Genomic DNA, 23,917 nt, shown 5'->3' with positions numbered 1-23,917 from the left:
TCTTTATTTTCATTACAGTTAGTTAAATCCTTAGGCTCCTGTTAACACTGAGCTCCAAGTCGATTTTTTTGTTAAAATGCTGAAACCTAATTTTTGTTTAACAATTTTCTGTTTGAGGCCAACATCAAATTAGTGTGCTTTCCACTGGCAGACCCCAGCAATTTGGTAGGCAAGAGGCTCACACATACTTAAGTTATTCAATACATTTTGTTATACTCTGTACAAAAAACCTAGTCAGAAAAGTCTGATTTATGATATTCCTCAGGTTTCCTGTTACTTTAAACCACTAACATCCTATGGCCAATGCCTTCATAGGCAGCCAGCACATCTGGCCCAGAGTGGTTCTGTCGCCTATCGCCAAAATGCCATATTTACAATCAAGTCAAAATGGAAAAGAAAGAATTGATTATGGTGAAAAAGAAAAAGAAATTGAAACAGAAAAGCACAAAGGTATCAGTGGACATTTATAAACATGACTGTGTTTTTCTTCTGTGTCCCAGACAAATATGAGCACATAACGTACTGAGCATGCAATCATCTTTCCTGGCCCACGTATAAATTATTGAAAGTTCTGATTCTCCCATTTCACACATTTTTAATTTCTATTTTGGTTTTCATTTATATAGACAAAACACTCCTGAAGCCAAAGCTACACAGTCCATCTGAAATCCCACCTGCAGTTCTGCGACTGCTAGTAAATAAGTGAGTCTGTTCCTCACAAAGTGATTTTTAGCTGGTCTCCCTAGGGATTTAAGGCTTATACAATCATTCTGTCTGTGTTGTATCTATGTATCCATCTGTCAAATCTGATCAATGAGTCAGTCTTCCAAAATATTAACTTCCTACATGTTTCATTAAATAGTTAGAGGTAGAGACTTGGTGAATGTGTTCCCTAAAAGGAAAGCTGTAGTGGAAGTCTGTGCTGGATAAATCATATGAGAAACTGCAACACAAAAAATTTAGCTCACAACACAAATCCTTAATTTTTCTCGTAAAACCCCATGCTTGAAATACAGCTAAGTAAACAAGAGAACCAAGCAGAATGACCTGCAAATTTCAGACTGGTGCAGGCTGTGAAGACAGGCAGCGGTTTGCAGTTGCCAGTATGCATAGGCTGGCAAGTAGGCTGGCACAAGCATGGACTGAAGTTGTGTGCATTTCTAAAGGGCACAAGCAGAGCTGACAATATTGTCTTCTCCAGGAGATGAATTTACAGGGATTCATGTTTTTTTTGTTTTTTTGTTTTTTTTCCCCCTAAGGGAGTCATAAAAAAACATATAAATGATAATCAACAGATTCCCAGTTGTGTCAACCCCTGGAACATTGCTATGGAAATGTGAAGAATTTGCAGAGGTTCAACATCTCTGAATATCTGATCACTGAATATTTCTAGTCAGCTTCCTCCACCAAAGTGATATGAAATTTTCCAACTCTGCACCAAGCCATGATGTTCACAAAGAGTTTCTCAAGTGGATTTGAATGTTATAATCAATAACAATGAAACTCTCCTTCACTCTCCAAATTACATCTGATGGAGATGAATTTCTATATGGATAATACAATGAAAATATGAAAGACTATATTTGTTCTATACTTTTTTATGCAGTTGCGTTCTGACATATAGAAGTCCCTACAGTAACATGGCATAATCCGAAGAAAGTGTGTTCACTTATAAGACACCAAACAGCTTTGCCTTTTTCTTTTTGATTATCCCTGTTGGATAAACAGGTGGAAAGACAAAGTCAGATTCTCCATTCTCAAAACCAATGGAACAATGTTGGTTTACATCAGCTGAAATCCTTGACTGTAGTTTCCAAAATAGTTATCAATTCATTTCCTTCATAATTTCTCCAGAAACACACTGGAAGAGCAGCCTGCCTTTTTTAACCTCCGATTCATCAAGCTGTCTTCATGTGGAAAGTCTTTTAAGCATGTTTAACTGCAAGCAAATGTTTAAACGTGTCTTTTACCCTTGTGCCCTTGAGTTTCAGAGAGGTGTCTGGGTGTTGTGAAAACAGCACCTTGGTGGAAGCATCCACCTGCTGCTTATATTCACTCAAGAAGATGATCTTTGCACAACCAAGAGAGGAATTTGCTTACCAGCTATTAATGATAACAATGCCTCTAGTTGCTTCTTTTGGCAATAATTTTGTAAGTCTCTCTCAGAAGAATTAGATCACAGTTAGTCCCACCTTAACTACATATTTGCTAGCTGAATAAACAGGATGAAATTGGACCGACGGTCATGTCTGCTGGCAGATTCAAACACTTTCAGTGCTGTAAGACTGGTTCCAAAGAAAGGTGCAGGGTATTCAACCAGCCTCTTGCATCCCAGGGTTTGGTCTCTGCCAAAATTACATCCCAGCAAATGTTTTCAGTGCTGCCTTCAGCTTCACTACCAATAATGTGCAAACCAGAAAGACAAATTCATTCAAATTTTAAATAGTAATCTCAGCAATATTAATTGCACAATAAAAAGAATTTGTTCCAAATATGCAGCCAGCTATTTATTTGTGTTCAATTCTGAGTCATGAATCTTTATTTTGACATTTAAAGCCTATTTTAACAAACTGGTTTGTTTTTTCTTTTGCAGAGTGCCTAATCAGATGGGTTTTCTGAGCTGTTTAAGCAACTCTGAGAAATGCAAGGTCTCTGGTGAACATTTCCCTGCACTAAACATAATTTCTCCCAATGTAAGCCAAACCTGCGTTGTTCCTTTTTTTGCATGAAAGTGCTCAGAACTTTGCTTTTGCTTTTCTGTGTTGTTTTTAAAGATAAAAAGAAAATGAAAACAGCTTCTCAAAACACATTTTAAAAATAGGTGGCTTCATGAACAAGTTTCTATGCCTTCGTTCATACCACTTATTGCTCCTTACGTACTAACTTCTGAACCATGTAGTTCTTAAAAAATGATGTATTGGATCAGAAGGAGGAGGAAGCTGAGGCTACAAGCTCATGCTGAGGAAAACATGCTTTCTGAATCTGAAATTATTTATTTTTTTGGGTGACCAAACAAGGTACTTAGGCTGTGGTTCCACAAGCAATAGTACATGCACTAATGCTAATACACTCATAAATATATTTTTAAGGTGAGTTATCTTTTTGTTAGTTTCTAGTACCAACTGTCCCAGCTCTCTACCTTCAAAATAACATCATTTCATTTCTCTTGCTGGACAAGTACATGACTAGAAGAAATGAGGTATTCACCTTTTTTGTAATGGGAAGCTAGAATGAATCTAAATGCAGTTATTCGTTATTATAATGAGTTTTCATCTAGCTTAGCAGAAGGACAGAGTAGATGGAATAAACTACTGCAGGACCCATTTTGTTAAAATATTTATTCTGAGTTGTTTGATTCCACAAGTAGCTGAAGAAATAATTAAGAAGAAATAAGTTGTTATAACCTGAATAATCTCAAAAGAAACACTGCAGTTCTGAGTACAGTTTGCCCTAGTGCCCAAAACATGCATTTGTGTCTATCAGTTTTTGGGTGTGAATAGAGTGAAAGCACAGTTATGGTGCCATTCATGAGGATGCATAGACAGGAGATAAGTCCATATTCTAACCTTCATGCACCCAGACCAAATACTTACATATCATTGATAATGGTGGAATGAACATTTAATAAAACAGGAGCATATAAGTGCCCACTTGAAGACATTAGGTTAAGAGGAACTGGACTTAAGGGTCTAATGAGAGCCTTATCAGCTGGGAAGGACTGATAGAGGAGAAATAATGGCAGTTTATGTGCTTTCCAGTAATGACCTTTCTGCAGCCATTGTTTTTCTTTCAAGAGAAGAAGCTGTTATGAAATATTCAGCCAAAGACTCCAAGGCAGTCAGAGTCACACAGAGTTGTGAGACATCCCTTCATACCTTGGATGGCACAGTGCTCTTGGCAGCCAAGAACAGCTGGGACTACCCACTAGATAGTTTGGATTTTACTTCTTCCCTTCATAGAATGATATGTAAAATTTAAATCAGGCTAGTGGCAGCTCTTCGATAGACCATAAAGGATATGTATGGATTGGGTACAAGGAAGCAGTGGTCCTGGAAATTTTCTGCAATTAAATTAGTTCTTTGTGTCATGGGTTATGTACTTTCCTGTCATTGCACCAAAGAATCTGGTCTTTAGTGTTTATTAACTACTTTCAAAAAGCAAGACTCTATACCAAAGCTAACTACCATTATTATTTTATTTTATTTTTATTCAGAAAATTCTCTTGCTTTGTATTCAAATAACATAAATATGTAAAAGAGCGTGAAATTAAGGCACATGCAAAGAATTTGAGAATATGTTGCGTGTAGTTAATCACTTCTGACTACATTATGTGCATCAACCAGGACCATCACATACTGGAGCAAGGAGGGTATCAATTTGACCTTTAAATTCTCAAATTTCCCTCCTTTTCATACATTACTGTAGATTTTTGTGGTATGATTTTATTCCTTTCCTTTTTTATTTTTAATAATACCAATAAAAAAGTAGGGAAAAAATCTTCATTGGAAATATTTGAAATATTCTCCACTGGAAAAATAATATCCTGTAATAGATGGATAGTCATGTAAACACAGCGCTGCCTAGCACAACAAAACCAGACTGGATTCATGGGTATGACTTCAGATGGCATGGTGGGGAGACAGGAGTGCTTTTGCAGGGGATTAATACACCAGGTTTGCACCTCTGGGGATGCTGGTTCCAGTTCAAGCTCTTGTTGGGAGAGAAAATAAGTATGGTGGTCTCATTAGTCCTCATTACAAAAATCGACCACATGATTTGGTACCATTGGCAACCCTCTGCTAGATAAATCCAGGACTAGAATAACAAGGGTTACTGCAAGCTAGACTTGAGGTGCATTGGCAAGCAGGGGAAGTTTGTACAAAGCCTGTCTGTACCGAGGCCAGTCTTAACAGTCTCTTTACTTCCATTTGCTCTGAATTCACTCATATATTTGCAATCAAAACGGTTTTAAAGTCTTCAGAGAGAAAAAGAAAGAAAAAAAAAAAAAGAAAAAAAAAAGAGGGAGTAAAAGTGAGACAGAGAGACAGGTTTAGAATTATAAAACATATAACAGACCCCATTCCCGACAAGTTTTATTGCTGTTCAACTAAATCCCTCAAGTCTATCCTTAAATTAGCTGAATTAGAAAAGATGTAAAACTAATCAGAATACTGCTGTCTAGATAGCCCTTTGTCTGAAATATAGGAACTTTATCTTCTGGTAGAATCATTACATATGTTATCAGTTAAAAATAATCTTTTATAATGGACTAGTGAATCAAGTAGCTTTCATTTCTTGACAGAATGTATAATCACATTATTTTTCCCAATTATGAAGTTTCAACATTTTCATCTCAGCAAATTGTCGAAGAACTGTATTTATAAAAAGTTCCCCAGATTTCCAAAGCATTTTGTTATGCAGTTTGCTACACTTTGCATCTGAACAAATTAGGGTGTATTTATGTATATAAGTATACCTCCTCTCCCCACAGAATCTCAAATGAGCCAAATATTCAGCTGATGTAAATCAGTGTTGTTCCAGATACTTTTAGACATGATATACTGCATTAAATCAACAGTCAGCCTTCTACAACTGCCCCCATCACTATGCCTGGTTGAAGCTGTAATTAAAGTTCATGTTGCTCAGGAGTCAGTACCCAGCAGCCTCGGAGGATTAATTAGGTCTGATATTTATTTCTTTTGATACGAAACCCAGATGTGTGCAGTTAAGCCAAAAACCATAGGGAGAGCCATCCTGCTTTTTTTTCCAATGGACAGAGGAAAAGCAGTGTTGCCCACCCAGAATTAAAGAACAGAAGCAAATAATTATCATCATGGAACAATTTGGCTGCGGCATGGTTTCATAATCTGCTAAGCCACTTTACCTGCCTGATTATGAAATAATTCAGATGACCTCAACTTCTTTTCGTTACCAACCGTTGTAAATATATATATATATTGATTTATTTGTCTGAAAGCTGGGAAGAAAAATATGGAGGGAATACTCTCATCCTCTAGAGTTGTTGAAATAAATCAGATTGTATTTCATTTTAAGAATATATTATTCAATGTGTTAGAAAAATATCTGTCCATTCTGTAAAGGGCTTTTCTTACAATTAATTAATATGTCTAGAAAATAGATGGTGAAAATGCTAAATTATGAGCAAGTGTAGTACCACCCTTGGTTACCTCTATGGAAAGGACATTTCCAGCAGGAAAATGTAGTTCAGGTTTTATGCTTAACAAAGATGTAAGATTCAGAGCAATTTTGATGCTGAGTTTTATACTGTGGACCCTTCTCTGGCAGTACTATCTTGCTAAGAAAATTCACCATATTAGGCCAGCATCAGATGAATTCATATGAACCATGATGCAGCTTCATATATCAATTTATGCAGCATTTCTTATTCAAACTTTTCTCTAGTGGGAAAAACGGTCCAGTCCCATAGACATAATATTGATTGTTTCAGTGCAAAAAGAAAGGCAGTAAAAAGAATAAAAAAGAAAAAGTAAGAAAAAGAGGTGTGGTTTCCAGTGTCTCCTCCTATTCCAATAAAAAAAAAGCTCTGAACACTTTCAAAGTAACATATGAAAATTCATTATTTTTTCCTAATAATTTTAGTTAGTTCTTTCTTGTTGGGTACCTGGGTACTGATTCAGAGCAATGAAACTCCCACAGATTTTCCTGAGTTTTGGATGAAATCCCTACAAAAGATTTGAGCCAGTGATCTAACGATAAATGACTGGAAAGCCCATTCCTTTTCCCTGATGCAACTAGCCAGCATATTATACTGGAGATATTTAACATTTTTCCCCTCTGAATAATTCCTATAGAACTTTGTGAAGATTAGCTTTTCCCTCTTTCTCACTGATTGCATCAGTATATTTTACAATATCTGTGTATCTTTTGATTTACAAGGGAAAAAAAATAGAAAATTGTAGTTCTACTTTTTTTTTTTTTTCAGATGTTTCTGATATTTATTTTTCAGGTAGACTGTCAAAAGGAGCCTTTCACATAGTTTCCTGGAGCACTTCCTTGCTTCTTTGCAGCTCGTTAAGCTCCATTTTTTGTTGTTGTTGGGGGTTTTTCAGCCCATCTATGGGGCATCTCACAGGTCTCCACTCCAAATGTCAGCTGAAAAAACAAGCACTCTCTTTTTAGCTTGATGCAAGACACATCAGGAATCGGGCATAAGGAAAAAAAAATGCATACCCACTGCATATGGAGTTAGGAGCAACTGCTACTGATAGGTGTCCTGGTCCTCTTCCCCTTCCAGGTTCTGGAGAACATCAGCCAAACTGACCTCAGTGAACAGGTCCGACATCCCTCTCCGCTTTTCCCAGTTCTCTGCTATGCTTAATACTGTCAGAAAATTCTCCAGCAAACATTTGTAATTGCAGGGAAAAAGAACACTGCTGTCTTTATTTTTTCTAACTTGACATCTATCAAATTTAGTTTAAGTGTTCCCCTGGGTCAGCCGAGTTGCTGAGCTATAAACTAAAAATAATTAAAATAAAATATTAAAAAAACCTCAAATCTGCTTGCCAGGAGCGTATCTTGGGGAGTTAACAGCTTTCAATCATGCACTGCAGAGTGTTAGAATAGCCGAAATAAGACAGGCAAGTTTAATACAATACAAAACTCTAATTCTTTGATATTTTGATGCTCCAGGCTTGATTCTCACACTTCAGGGCAAAACTGATTTCTATGACAGGCTTTCAGAATCTAGAAACTTTTTTTTTTTATTTTCATTGAATATTACACTAGTTAGTTTTATAGGACTAGATTAAGTCTTCATGAAAAAGAAAGGCAGGGAAGGTAGAAGGAATCTTCCTGATTAATATCTCACCTAATTAAAACCTTGCCCTGACAGTTCTTAGAAGGCAGAAGACAAGCTACCTTTTCGTAGTATAAAAGATGAATTTTGCCAGTTTATTGACCCTAGCTGATGTATCAGCTATCACCAAAATTGGAAATTCTAGTTACAATGACTTAAATTTTGGCTTAATCCTGACCAGACAGACAGCATGTTCCCAGACTGGTCACATTCATAAATGTCATAAAAAACATACTTGTTCTATGACATGTATGAAATAAAATTCTCGAACAAGACATCTCTAACCAGAAAGGCATGAAGCAAAAATCTTTAACCACGTGACAGGGAATGAGGACTGCTAAAAATGGTATTTTGACTTTGGTGGACTGCTGAAGCAAAACTTTTCCAGGCATAGCTTTAACATTGTTTTTATTTTTATTATTCTTATTTCATTTGAAGACCATAGAAACCAGGTAAGACCCCCCCCCCCCAAAAAAAATAAAAAAATCTTTGAAAACACAGTTCAGATTTTTTTCTGAGCTTCTCCAGTGTAATTTTAAACAGAAAAAATTAAGTCAAGGATCATGCTCAGGGGATTTGAGTTGAATCCATCATCAGGAGGTGCATAACATGCAACTGAACAACTAACCTGGGTTATCTAGCAGTCTATCTGCAGCTAATGTTTCTTGTTGTTGTGGTGGTGGTTTGTTTGTTTGTTTTTTTATTATTATTTCTGTTCTGCATTTTACTTATAAATTAATTTCTGCATCTAATGAAAAAAAAAAGATATAAATGCATTTTTTGTTGTTGTTGTTGTAAGTATTTTATAATTGAAGAACACTCCTTTCTGGAAAATGACATTTTATACAAGAAGTTGACATTACCAACATTTTTATTTTTGTTTAAAAAAAAAAAAAAGTAACTTCATATTTGCTGCAAATGCTGTTAAACAGAACAGAATTTTTATTTGAAAATGATAAAGCCATAAATCCAAGAGGATTACCTCCATTTAACCTTGAAAAACAGCAAATTCATCTTTTTCAAACCTTGCAAAATAGGAATAATTTTAATTCTTAATATGTGGCATTGCAACTAGCCCTAAATCAAAACCAGACACAATATTATTACTCTGCTCTTGTCAAAACTGCTGAATAGCACCCTCCTCAGCTTTAAACCAAGTCTGTGTCTCACCTCTAAATTGACTGCACCCTTCTCCCACACAGTTTACCTCCCCGTAACACCAGGTCAAACTCCCTTGCACAGGGGATGCCCTGGCATCAAGGGAGCTACACCTACGGATGGTTTGGTCCACAGCAAGCTGAGGATTTGGAAGTGAAATGTGCTCCAGCGTACGTATTCGAGGTGGTTGGGAATTTTCCAAGGTACTCATTAGGCGGGTGTCACAGAATGGCAATTTGTTGAAACTGAAACCTTTCACAAGGGAAGGTCTGTCTGAACAAAGCTCCCAAGTCAGGGTAAAAAGCAAAAACAGAAAAGCAAGCTGGAAAACAAAACAAAACCAAAAAAAAAAAAAAAGGGGGGGGTAGCAATTAGAGAAGCTGCCCCTTTCCAACAATCCTTGACCAAAAAGTCTGTGAGGTTCCCTCAACATGATTCTTACCTTTCTTACTGTAAATAGCAAGCTTTAAAAAAGATGATTTTAGAACAAAATTACTAAGTCAAAATGGAACAGAATAACACAGTGCAAATTTGTTCAATGTGAACTTTTAAAATGAACCCTTGGGGAATTTTTAAGCTTTGATTTTTCACCCATTTCTGCAGCCAGGTTTTCATTGCCTTCAATACTCGATTGCCAAGGACTGAGCTGCCCTAAAACACCGTGTACAAGCTAATTGATCCAAAACTACTGATTCAGTCACTATTGCGTGATTAAGCAACTAGCATCTGCAGGAAATTTTCTGTCAAGCCTATGCTTCAGTGGAGAACTGGTCCCTCGATTTCAGCTGAATCCACTTTTTCAGAAAAGGTACCTGATATCTGGATTGGGTTGACTTCTTGAAAAACCAAACACAAAAACCCCAAGGTACTTTAGGGCTTTTCGGCAAAATGATAAAGGAGAAGCAATCCTCCATAAGAACTGAGACATCTCAGGAAAGGATTTCCTGAGCTAGTTATGATAGAATAAGGTAAAGGGACTTTAAAATAGTGCCAGAGGGTATTTTAAGTGAGCAGATGCTTTGCCACTAATTTCAGTGAGATGCTTTCCATCTTCTGAGACTTTGCCTTCTAGTTTGCCAAGAAGAAGCGAAGTAGAAACAGGCTGAAGTGAATAGGTACATGCCAAAAACAGAGTTGGTATGAGTGCAAATTTCCTGATGCCCAGTATAATCAACCTTTTTTTTTTTTTTAATCAGATCTGGTTTTGGTCTTGCATAGGTCAAACACATTTGCTACAGTCATGATATATGTCAGGCAGTAAAGATGCGAGAGTTAAAGCTGCTGTAGCAGCTCCTGCATGGTGGGAGGATGGAGACCTTCAGTCGAGGTGGGACATAAACAACTGGTATTGCACAAGTCATGAAGCTTTCTCTGTGGGCTGCTGGATGTCTAAATAAAGGCATAATATCCCAAGGGCTGCAAATATTGAGTTATTAACTAGCTGTGGGTAGATTTGGCTGCAGTTGGGGCTGTGATGAGTTTAACCCCTGGCCCAGTCAGAAGGGCTTCAAACCTCTGTTGTTCCCAGAGCGAGCACCTCTACGGGTGCTGTCACCAACGCTGCTTTTCTCCCTCTTTGTATCCCACACTCAGTGGAGGGAAGAGCTGAGAGTTGATGTCCCTCTGTGTTTGCATGCAAAAGAAAAGCAGATTTTAAGGTCTTTGTCATGCAGAAACATATTTCCTTTCACTCCAATATTCCTTCTCCCCCTGCTACCTTGACCCCCAGTCCTCCTTACCTCTAGCCCAGAGAGGGAGAAAACAGAGAAAAAGAAAGAAAAGAAAGAGAGAAATATGCTGCCTGGATTGGAAAAGTCATCTTTTCCCAGGAGCGGCGTAATAATGTTAATGGAAGGGAGAACGGGAAAGAGGAAATGTTTCGCTAACGTGGAGAATTTCTGGCCTGCGTTCTTTCTGAGGCCTGTTTGTCAGGGGGAAAAGGAAATTGGTGGCTGGATGAAATATGAGCTGATGCAGCTGCAATGCCTTTAAATACAAGCTTTTTTAGGCACACTGGTGCTTCAGTTTGGGGATATAAGCAGATGCTGAATGCCTTTCCCTACTTCACATGGGGCCTTTGCGTGCTGTGGTTTTAAGACCAGTGTTCAGGTGATAAAAAAAAAGGGGGGAATGAAATGTCATTTTCGGAGAGGCAAAAAATACTTCAGGCTCTTTGGCGTGTAAGTCATAAAGGGCTTTTTGTGCAGGAGTAGTCAGTGCAGTGTCAAGAGAAATCACTTGCACAAGGTGGAGTAACACTATATGAAATTAAATTCTGGCCTCCATTTACAAGTAACACTTTAAGGTAAGAAAAAAAAAAAACTTATAAAAAAAAAGCTTTTTTTTTTTTTTTTTAAGAAATTAAAGAGAACAAAGACACCCCGTTCCTTTCCTCCAAAAACATGCCCACAGTGTTCTTGCCATCCATAACAGCAGCCCCAAACAGAAGGTAATCAGCAGCACTCATCAGCCAGCCCTAATGAGCATACGGCAATTTTCTACCATGGGGTGGAATCTGGGTGGAGGTTTAGGGCTGCTCTGATCTGAAAGGGTTTGAAGTGAAAAGGTTTGAACTCTCGTGCTATTGCCTTTCAGGCTCTTTGAGTCTGATTCTTATTTACACTACGTTTCCTTAGCATAAAGGGGCCTTCAAGTGGGCATGCAGTGAAGGAATATTTCAAGGGAAAGAGCATGCAGAGCGGGCTCTCGCTGCCCTCCTTGCACCTTCCTTGGAACAAGCCCCTCACTGTTTTCTTACAGGGGTGAAATGCCAGATGTAGCTCTAGTCCGAGGTGGAGGAGAAAGGCTCCGGCTCGCAGTGCTATTGAAGATCTTTTGCACTGCACTGGTGTGCCTAAAGGACCTAAATAATTACTTACAGGTTTTTGTTGATTGGTTTGTTTGTTTGTTTGTTTTTTCCTGCATATTACTATTACTTTTATTATTACTATTACTTTTACTATTCCTGCTGCTCAGGTTTTGATTTCTTATTCTTTATTGCTGGAAAGATGAAAAGTCACACTGGGCTGGTAGTCCAAGGTGGAAGCTGTGGTGATATGATCTGGAGATGTCATTGAAATTTAAACAGGTGATTAAAAATAGTTTGTCCCTTTGAATGATTCCTTCAGAATTGAAGAATTATTCCCAGCTTCTGAGACCTCCCTGACTCACTCCTGGCTGGGACCGCTCATTTAATTTTAAATGCCAGGTTGTATTCCTCAATCCTAATGAAATTAAGGCACATTAAACATTTTTATTTTTTTTTGGGGGGGGGGGGGGATGCTGGTAAGTGGAGGGGTGTCTAAAGACAGTCACAAAATTTTCTGTGACAATATTTAGGAACTAAGATTCTCATCCAGTGTATCAAAGTCACTGAAGAAAACATTTCTTACTCTTTAAACCTGCTCCCTTGCAAAACAAAGAACTCTCAGAATGATCTCCCAGAAGTCATATTGGAAACCTGCTATAAATTGTTCAATGTAGACAAACTGATTAACATAGCTGGTTTTCATTTTTAGAACTAATGATTTTTAACAGACATGTTCTTCTTTATCCCAAAGTTCTTCTTTATCCCAAACTCTTGATTTGTGTACTTTCTTTCCATATTTTCATAATTTCTAGTGAAAGCTGTTGCTATGACTTGCTTACCCAAAATGTTCCAATATTCCATTTTAATCCAATAACCATTTCAGAAAGAAAAAAGAATCTGTTTCAAAGCATTATGATTTTTAAAGGATCTATTTTGACCTCAGAATATTGAAACTTGGAGTAATTGCAAACACAGGTTTTCAACAATCAAGTTTATTTTCTCTGCAGAAAACCTCACCCATATGCCTGCAGGGAATAGCTGCATTTGCCAAATCCAACTTTTGGTGCACAGAAGAAGTGGGAAATATAAATAGAAAGTGTAAGCTTTTGGATATACAAAATGGGTTTGTAATTTAAGGCCTCCCAGCCGGTGGCAACAATTGTCCATGTCTTGTGGGGTGTCAATTTTCCCTCTTCTCTTTATTTGGCTCAGCAAGCTGCCTTCTGCAATCACAGTTTAAAGCCTTGGCTTATGCGTCTTCTGTCTCCTATCTCACGTCGAGTCGCTGTCGTCCTGGGGAGCTGCAGGATGCTATCCACTAATCTGACGCTGCAGTCTCCAGGCCTGTGGTCGGATATTGAGAAAAAAAATGAAAAGAAAAAAAAAAAAGGGAGAAAAAAAAAGCTTTCCTAAATGATATACCAAATTACACATTATTTCACTTGACAAACAAAAACTCTTTTGTGGTTAGCAGAATGAATCGTGTACATCATAATTTTGACAGCGAGTACTGAGGTCGAACTGGCTCTTTAAACAATTTCCCTGTGTACGCATTGCTGTTCCAGTTCAATGCGAGCATATGGCAAACACAGAAACTATACTTACTGATGCCAGGGCATGACCAAAATCTATAATAATGTTGTTTACTTTCACCAGCTCTGCAAGAAAGAATGTAGCCTCATGCACTTAAACGACCTCAGAAGAGTCACACTTTTGCTTTGTCGATAATTTACTGAAAACATGCATTGTCCCTTAGAAACATAAGGACCCAAGACATTTGCACTAACCGAGTAGAGCTCATCTACACAGAGTCTCGCTTGTCTCCTGGAGAAAACCTAAGGAAATTCTCTCCATGACGTTGGTTAGAGTGGAGAGAGGCGGCAGAAAAACGTAGCTTTTGGAACACACTTGGCTCATGCTCTTTTTGTTGTTGTCATTTCTGATAAAAATCATAATATTTCAAAGTCTTCTACAGACAGAGGTCTGCCAACTTCCTTCTCCCACTAAATTGGCAGTTCTCAAGCCCTGCCAGGAAAGAACATATTTGAGCATCTTAGTGCTGCGTGGTCTGGCAGGCAAGTGTTGGGAGGCAGAGGTGGTTGGCCACTCCTCTGGAGAAGGTTGTAACATCCAGTGCTCAAGGGGGTTTTCCTCTGCACTTTTGTCAGGCACTAAAGCTGCCCTAATGACGTGGAGCTGTGGGACAGTGCAGGCTTTGAAATGCTGGGGGAATAAACAAGCTCAGCTAGCTGCTTGCGGAAACGCCAGCTCTCACAGAAAAACATCCTTCTTCACAACCCAAATCAGAATGTCAACAGGAGGAGAGTCTTCCTTTCGCTTTGGTCTGAAATATCGTAGGGAAAGGCGAGGGAGAGTCTGAAGGGATGGGATTTCTTAAATAAAGATGTGTGTTGAGGCTCTGAATGACATTGCAGAGACTCATTTAATAGCCCAGATAAATTTTCAATGACAGCAATGTCAAAAACTAGGGCCGCAGAGGTTCAGAATATATTAAATAAATGGATCTGCATAAAGTAGCTTCCCCACTGCCTGGAAAGCACATGGACATGGATTTCAAGTGCCAAAGAGGAGCTGAGTTTCACTAATTCCCATTCCAGGCAATGAGAATCAGGACCAAGCATCTGAGGAAAACAGATTGCTCCAGAATCTGACGATTGTTTAAAATCAAGACAGCCTCCACCTGAGACAGTAGATCTATAAGGCTGAAGCAGGATAACCTATCGGTGGAGATATAAATGTTTATTTATGTAAGGACAGAACATCACTGATTTACATTTCTTCCCTTTTACGCTTCCTAGTTCATAGTGTCCTCTGCTATTTCTTAGTCATCGGACCCACAATCATAGCAAATGCACAAACACGCACATGCGCGCGCGCGCAAAAGATGAAAAATTGAGAAACCAATAAACCCAGTACTGGAATAGAAAGGAGGTATTATTCTAGCAATAAAAACTTAATTACAGTTAGTTCACGTGTCCAATCCACCCAGTAGCTCATAAATTGGGCAATGAACTAACCAGGTTCTCAGGTATTGGATGGACGACAAAGGGCACTGCTGGGAGATGTGCAAATACCCATCTGCAGGGGCTCAACCCTTCAGGGTTTACCCATGCCACTGTCTCCGAGTGGAAGCAGATTTGTACTGGGCTAATAACCCCAACCTGGAGTCCCTCTGGCTCCGCATGGAGCTAACACATTAATTTACCCACACTAAAGTTAATATGCAAGAAAACAGAGCACCTTCCAATGTCTAAGAGTTGATTTGTATGCCTGTTTTGACCTAAGAAGGGGTAGATGTTACAGAAGCACCACCATCCCAAGGCAATCCAAGGGTTCAACTGCCAGCAATTCCCTCAATGAAAAAAAAAAAAAAATGTAATTGAAGTATTAGCTAAGGGAATGCAATTACCAATTTCCTTAACTGGAGAGGTTTATCAATCTTTGCAGCCATTGCATTGACGGTGATTCCTTGCATGTACTGATTGAGATGTCCACATTATTTCAGGTCAAATGTATTCTCAATTACTGGATCCAAAGACAACCAAAGAAGTCACTGAAAGTCATTAATTTCAAAGAGCTTTGGGTCAAATTGGCAAGTACCATAAGCAAAATCCCAGTGAACAGACTTTATTGGAGCTACTGAAGCGTGGGTGGATACAGATCACACCATTCTGCTCATCTTGGAGCAAAATGAAACAATCCCATGTATTACTCAATGGTTAGTTTTGATTTGCACGTGATACATTCCTGGCTGGGACAGGGCCACTACTAATAACAGAAATGCAGGCATCAGCATGAATCGTGGCCCTTCTTTTATTATTTTTTTTTCTTTTGTGTCCTTTCCTTTTCTCTCTCTCTCTCCCTCTCTCTCTTTTTTTTTTTTTTTAATTTTAATTAAATACACATAATTTAAAACATAAGGTCCCATTATTATCCAGAGGTGCACACTTTTATTAATGTCAGGTTCTCTATTCTTTTAGCTCAGACCTCTTACAAATGATGTGTTTCAGTATTAGTAGTCAGGTCAGGCAGAACTTAACTCTTGGATTTTTTTATTTTTTCTCTTAGAAATCCAAGGATTTGCAGAAAAGACATGTTTCTAGCAATCCTAAAAGTTCATGTTTGAAAGCTAAACCATACTTTGCCCACTAGGGTTTAAGATTAGTTCCTCTGAGTTGACAATTTACTCTTTCAACTTGTAATCTAAGATCCTTCTTTCACCTCTCTGGTGATTCCAAGATGAATTAAGATTTCTCCTCTGCTAAAACCTTCCTCCCAGGAAAAAAAAAAAAAAAAAAAAAACTGGCTTAAAGAATAGAGGACAAAGGAGAATCTGATTCATCTCTTAACAAAAGAAGTAAATGAAGACACGACACCACTGAAATTAATAAACTTTAACAGAAAAAAAAAATCAAAGAAATATTTTTTTCTCTGCCACTGTGGTTGTTCAGATAAACCTACAGCCACATTTAAACTTTTCCAAAAGGTCAGCTAAATGATTCCCAATCTCCAGTTTCACAAGACTTTGCAGCTTCTTGGTTCCAGCTCCAAGAAGGAGAGGTGCTGAAATACAGCAAGATAGGATATCCTCTTTGTGTCACTTTTCTTACTGGAAAGAGGAAATAATGGAAATCTTGTAAGAAATCCTGTTCTCATGAGACTTTCAGCTTCTTTATTCAGAGCAAATGATTCTGGCTAGTTCAGATAAGGTTACTTTGGCTATTTACCCATTGTAAAGTAAATTATCAAAAGTCTTCAGGCTTGTCCATCATTAGCAAAGGTTGAAATATCCACCCGCTTTCCCATGACAGGGTTAAGAAAACAACATTAAAATCTATTTCAGGATCCAAGAGATGCACAGTTCAATATCAAAACATTCTAATAAATAAGATAGATTGTTTCTCTGCAGCTTTTCTGTCTACGCTTGTATTTGTTTCAGAAGTTGCAAATGTTATAGGGGAAATTCTTTGGGCACACATCTATCCAGTAACGCATACTGAAATCTTTAGCAAGTGAACGTCTTATTATGATGGGACTTTCCTTCCTTACTTGTTATCTCTACCTTATTTAAACTGGACCTAGCCGTATGCTTAGGGCAGTGTTTTATCTCGTCCGGAAGGATTGTGCTGCCCCTTTCAGAGCTACAAATTCTCTGTGTTGCTGATGAACAATCTTCCTGTGAGCAGAATGAATGGCTGCTTGAGACAAGATAACTCACTAGCCTTCTCTCATACCTTTCCGAACAGCCCATCCTGCCTCTTCATTTGCACATTACCCCAGGCTGAGCTCCTACTCCAGAGCTCTTCTTCACTTGCCTTGTCTTAGGGCCTGGCAGAAGGAGACAAGAAGAGGGACTGCAGGAGGGAATTGAGCTCCCCCCAGCACTATGTATGGGGAGGCCCATGGAAATACCAGCAGAAGATTTGTTGCATCATTTAGTGGTTTTCACCGCACTGCTGTACCTCCCTACTCAGAAACTCTTTGTTTATTGTATGCCCTTCTAATCCTGGCACTGTCAAAGCCTGGTCCATTAAGCAAGCATTACTATGATTTATTAGCTGTGCATGGCTAACAGAGTGTTATGACAGTTGGGATGAGATTTGGTTGCAGGTCAACCTGCACTTTAGACTGGAACATTTTCAGGTCTCTTTGGATCTAAGCTTGAGTTTTGGACTTCGGAAGTCCCAGAGGAGAAAGAAAGGGAGGTATGCGGTGCTTCTCCATCCTATACTCATGACACGTCTGATAAATGGCAAGAGAAGCCTACTTGTTAGAAAGCAGAGGTGGAAAAATAAAGGTATTTGATGGAGGTAGAGGAACAGTGCTCCTTCTCTCAAAACCAGAAGCTCCCAGACCGAGAGAAAACACACTCACATTTTCCAGTCCATGCCTAATTTCAGACATAATTTATGAGATCAAAACACCTTGGTGATCAAAAGTAGGTACTTCTTGCATGTTTCTCATTTTTTTCCACTTCACTGGAAACAGTTGGGTAGACATTCAATCAGGCTCTTTTTATATGCCAGAAATCCCAGCTATATGTATCAGAGCTTTTTCAAAACTAGAACAAAAATATTCTCTGGTTTGCAAACTTCCAAGTGCTTTCTATTATTTTGCCGTGTAATTATCTCTTTGTTTGTCCAGGGGAATATCTAATAGCTCCCTGTTCATGGAAGGGCACTGACCTCTGAATGAACCAAAAATAGCCCATGCAATAATTTCAACAATATGCTGAATATCTGATCTGGAGGCTGGTTTTCCCCTTTGGATCTCATGCATTGCATCACTTCACTTGGGCCAGCGAGACAAAGTGGAGCAGGACAAAGTGGCGACCTTTTCCCAATGGGAGAATCAAGTGTTTGCTGGGTGGGAGGAAGGAGGGCTGACGTTTCTCTTCCATCAGTCATTCAGTCATTCAAAGCCGCTGTCGTTCAATGCTCACATCCAGTAAATTGTTTCAATCAAGTTGCGGTTGGGAGAAGTATGCTCCGTATAATTCACTGCAGCCTCCTGCCTGCGGACTCCACTGTTTATAGCATGGCCCTAATTGCTTTTTTTTTTTTCTCTCTTTCTTTTTGCTCAACTGAATTCATTTAGAAACACAATATAAGTTAATGATAAAATCCTTCACTAAACCACTGATAGCTATGCATTGCCTGACTGGGACAGACATATAGCCCAGTTAGTCTGGAATATTTTATGCTCCTATAAGGCTTATAATATGTCTCAATTGTGCAATAATATAGCATGGAGATAAATTATTTCATGGCAAAAGCTTATGCATTAAACCCTTCCAAAGTGCAACAGAGTGTAGCAGGCAAGGTGATTAAAATAACTGGGTTCTCTTCCAAGCTTTAAAGCTGAATTTTTGCGTAACCAGGACCAGTCATTCAGTCTCAGTGAGCCTCAGTTCCTTCCTCCTCTTCTATCTGTCATCTCGATGGCACTGGTGCGCTTCCTGCTTATGAAGAATAAGCTGCAACCTTATTCTTAGCATACATATTTATTACCACCTAAATACTGCCGCCTTGATCTCAATAAAGATTTCAGATAGTCTTGTAATAATTAATTAAAAATAGCTTGAGTGATATTTTGACTTCCATATAACCTAAATCCTTCTGCCTAATCTTTCAAATCTACCTGCTTTGGTTATATCCCAAGGCAGTGAGTGCCAAAGATTAACTATAGACTGTGTGATACTTTTAAAACAAATTTTAAAATGTTTCCCTTAAAGGTAGTGATTTTTCTTGATTTTTTTTTTTTTAATGGGCAAGCAGTCTCATTAGTACCAGGTGATTCATTTAAAGCACAATTACACAGGGAATTCAGCTAATTGATTGGATAACCCTAGATTCATTTGTAAAAACACAATCCTCAAACCTGAAGTGCTTGGACTTAGTGGTAGTCGTGTACCGAGAAGTTTACTTTAAAAGCAAACGTTTAGGTTAATGGGATCCATATGATATGAATTCCTAATAACTTTACCATGGGTGGGCTTATCGAACTGCTTATCATAACACAAGTCGGACCATTTCAAAGGATCTTTCTTCTGAGACTTTCTGAAGACTTTTCTTTCACCCCAGATCTATAGAAAATTCCACTAACTCTCCATTGAGAAAATATTTGAGCTGTCTCCCTCTCATGTCATGATTCAAAGGGGTTATTCTGGAAAAGTGTATTTTTTAACCCTTTGTTGGCTGGAAACAGCATTTCGTAGAGATGTGTTCTTCTTCAAGGGGAAGAGCTCTGAGCAGGAGCATTTATGGTGATGCTCTGTAGTCCAGGAGGTCGCATTTGTGTACAAAAGTGGTTGAGGGCTTTGACCAAAGGTCTGACATCTGCCTGCAAGATAAAAGAACTCCAGAGTAACCTAGGCTCCCTCAAAACCTAGGAAATCAATGCATATCTACCAGCTGCACCACTACATCTACTTCCAGAGAGGAACAAATGATTGCAAACATCCCCTAGAGAGGCATTTGAATATTTAGCAGTCAAAGGGACAGGGCCACCTGCAAGGTCCAAAGACAAAATTGTCTACGTAATGCAAAATTATCATAGAAAGGAGCAGAGAAGATGCTGGTATAGCAAGTACATGACACTTCTTATTTCATTAATACATTTTTTAGAATTAAAAACGCATTACTTTTGGCAGAAAGCAAGTAACAGAAAATATAGGTCTCCTCTCTTCCTGAATTTTACTAACACTGATACTCTACCCCTTACCCCCCTCCACAGTACAGTTTTTAAAAGATATATACAACTATTGAAAGCATTGGGAACAGCTAAATACGGCAGTAGAATTTTATATAAATGTGTGTGTACATGCATTTAAAGAGAAATCCATTATCCTTATAATTCTGGGGAAAGAAAATACTGCCATCTCCATTGCAGATATGAAAATTGCCATGAAGTTCATTGCGGATGGCACAATAATTCTGTCTTACATTTTTGGTATTTAATTAAAATAACAACAAAAGAAAACCACTATCATTTCACAGAAGAGGAGGACAACACCATAAAACACAGTCATATGGACAAGATTCCTGCTGAGGTAACTACATGGGGTGAAATGTACTAACCCATGAGAAAAGACGAAATCTGCTAACTGTAGTTGTATTTGGCATTGACCTATAGGAACATTAAAGTGATCTACAAATAGGTGAAAAAGACCATTGAAGACTAATTATTTAAGATGACAAAAATAAACAGGGAGAGAATTAGAATGGTCCAGTGTGAGGGAAAAAATAAAGGTTATGTTTCAAGGAGAACTTCAGAGTGAGAGCTACTTGCTTGCAGCAGGGTTTCCACTGGCACACGCTGCCATCATCATTCATAATAAATCAAGTTAAACACCAATCCTCTGCAAGATTTTGCCAAAATCTAACCCAAAGGTCTGTAATTTCATGAAAAAAAAATGAAATTATGATAAAATCATTATTCTAAGCTGAGCAACCTGTAAATGTTTCTAATAATCACTGTCATCCATGTCTGCAATGCTGGGTCATTCTCTCAAAGCCTGATTAGTGTTTAAGTCTCTAATCATTTACCCTATGCAACCAAAGTCTAAAACAGCTCCGTTTCACTGCTATAAATGCTAGTGGTCCACAATATTTTTGCAAGAAGGTGTATTTGGGATGACTGTATCCAGAATGAGGGATAATGGTCTGGCACATTAGGAGCTGTACAAGGTGATGAGAGCCTGGTGCAGGAGTCCGGCGTGTTAATGTACCGAGTTTCCAAACATTAACTAATGCAGAAGGGAAGTCGACACTGGAAAGTCTTGTTCTTGACCGTGCTGGGATAGCCGAACACTTCATAACACTATCAATTAATTTGCTACAGACACTGGTCTCCTCAGAGGAGAAGGACAGGCTGGGAGCAGCTCGGAGGTGGGCATGTTACAGGAAAAGATTTAGGTTTGATGGCAGAAAGGTGTGGAAGATGCCTGTAGGTTGCTTGTCAGCACTTAGCCTGGCACGGACCAGGCACGTTAAATCATGGGATGCAAACCCACATGTGGATTTACATGAGCAGGCAAACAAAATGCCAGATGCTCTACAGCTGTGTCCTTCAGACGAACACTGCTTTACTGCAGGTTTCTTCCCTTTTTCTGGGGGATGAGGAGAATCCATTAAACCTCTGCCCCCAGAACACCAAACTCCGTCCAAAAAATCAACAGCTACCAATAACAAAAGTCCCAAATATGAAATTGTCTATGAATCTCACCCCTATGAGGCCTCAGAAGTAACCCAAATTGCTTGGAAGCTGAGATTGCTCCATTCTGTGCTGTAAGATTATTGTGTTAGAGACTTAACAGGCTTGAAAAAGCCAGGCTGGAGTGGCAGTGAAAGAGAGAACAGTGTTTATTGAGCAATAAAAGAAACATTATGTTTCATTGCTCAGCCAAACTGCCCTACAGAAGCAAATCCCCACATCTTATAATATGGAGTGTAATAAATACTAATACTATAAAGGGGTCTGTTGGAAACAACCAGCAGGGCCCTATCACAGTGTAATCAAGCCTCCCGTTAAATTAGCGTCTCGCTCGTGCTCGCTGCTTTATTGTCCGACGGGACTGGCCGCCCTGAGGCCATCTCCGGTGGGGTTCACCTCCTGCACGGCTGCACTCTGGTTACCCTCTCTCGGGGACATCTCTCTGAGGCCAAGGGTTAGGTTTCCATCGAAGGATTAAGCGGTAGGCTCATGTCAACAAGGTGGTCGTGGAGATACCGGCAGAGCAGGAAGGACTCGGGAGGCCAGTGGAGAGAAATCCAACTATTTCAAGGCAGCAGATTAATCCTGATAATTCTGCACTGGGCCATTTTTTCCTTGGTTGGGTCAAGTTCCCCTAGCAACCACAAAGCCTGCCATTAATAAAATTAAAAAACTCAATCATAATTTCCAACCCCTGTGCCCTTTTCAGAGGCGAAAAGATAAATTGAATATAAAATGAAAGCTTTGCTTTTTGGCCTTTGTAAACCTATTCTTGCTTTTTCACTTTCCTCCCCATAATTCTGCATTGTTGACCTTCTTCCAGTCGCAACGGTCTTGAGAGCACACACAACATATGGACCTCATTGTCCTACAGAGCCAAGAGGGCACGGCGATACCTTTCCCCCTGAACTTTTCCCTATGCAGCCCATGGTACGTTACTTATCCACATTACTGATGGCATCTGCACAACTCTACCTGGGCTGAGCTGCAGTGACATTTCGTCTTGAACCTTTGTCTGATATTACAATTATTATCACAAGTTGAACTGCCTTCCAGCACTTCTTTGGAACAAAAAAGGGCTTTTTTTTTTTTTTCTAACTGAATTTTTTGGCTAAAATTTATATTTCTGCTAAGATGATTTAGTTATTGGATGCTGTAAGAAAAGAGTGGTTAAAAACCAAAAGAGAGAAAAATATGAATACAGCTGAAGATGTTTTACTTTTCAGAAACCAGAAGTAACTGAATAACAGTTGTTAAAAAATTTGAAAAGTGTTAGGTTTGGTTTTTTTGTCAGTAAACAAGAAGGCTTCTGTGGAAATTCAGGGTTTTCCAGTTGCTTACAAAATCACTGGCAAACTACCACACTCCAACCACATCTTTTTCATTTTCTTTTAGTCATATAACACCAGGTTTCCATTTGCTGAAAATAAATGAGGAAGCCATGGGGTATCCCTGCTCTTTTTATTGACGCAAATAATCCCATTAAAGTCCACAGGAGTTCTTGTATCCAGTGGGCAGGTTCTGACCCCAATTGTTTTAACAGTTCTTTTTATTCACACCTCATATTCCAACGAAAAAATGTGATGGAGCTTGACAGAAGGCTTAAAATCATGAGGCTGCCCAAAGGTGGAATTAAAATTATGTGTAAGCTACTTGATTGACTTTGTTCAGGTAAAAAGGGAGAGAAAAAACAGAGGGAGACAAAAGCTGTTGAGGGTAAATAGCTGGCAGAAGTTTGCTGAGTCAGACTGTCAGCATCATAATCTTATTGAGAAACCATAGTCAACACATTATTTTTATCTGTGCCTCAGTTTCCCCAGCTACAAAAGGAGATTTATCATATTTTCCTTTCTCAAAGAGTTCTGAACATATAGCCAGTTGTACAATCCAGGTTATGGGTTATAAAAGGGATGAGTGCATTTTTCTTCAAATAAATTGAAAATCAGTCCTCTTTGGTAAAATAATTACCTTTTTATTTTATTACCCTGGTGCTTCTCAGAGTTGTTGCCTTAGAAATGTGATGAATGATGCTACGTTCAGTCATAAATGCTGAAAATAAATCAGAGGTAACTGATTCAAAGCGAGTGAGCTCTGTGCATGTTGACACAATCCTATGCTTCTCTTCTACATCGTTCAAAGCACAGTCAAAAATAAATTTCTAAAACCAGTTAAGAACAATTAAATTTCTTCAGAGCATCTAAAAAACTTCACCTCCCTGTAGGCTGTCCCATTGCTAAAAAGTTTTTGATGCTTTCTAATCTGAATTCAAAGACAAGCTTTTTTTTTTTTTTTAACCCTATTTATTTACTTACGACACCAGCAGCATATACACAGTAAGGCATTCCACTCCACACATCTTCTACCTCATGTCTTACACC

General features: G+C 38.7%; 1 long non-coding RNA gene across 1 annotated transcript in view; it reads left to right on the top strand.

The window, feature by feature from the left end:
* LOC308176404 overlaps positions 1-23,917 on the top strand; it is a 107,948-nt gene that overhangs the window by 22,636 nt on the left and 61,395 nt on the right. The window contains exon 2 of the long non-coding RNA XR_013938252.1: positions 2,594-2,693. This is a non-coding gene — a long non-coding RNA (uncharacterized lncRNA). The remainder of the gene's footprint in view (positions 1-2,593; positions 2,694-23,917) is intronic.

Source organism: Anser brachyrhynchus (genome assembly GCF_964034855.1).
Source record: "Anser brachyrhynchus genome assembly, chromosome: 12".
Lineage (NCBI taxonomy): Eukaryota > Metazoa > Chordata > Aves > Anseriformes > Anatidae > Anser > Anser brachyrhynchus.
Note: the sequence above shows the minus strand (reverse complement) of the source record. Positions and strands in the feature narration are given on the sequence as shown.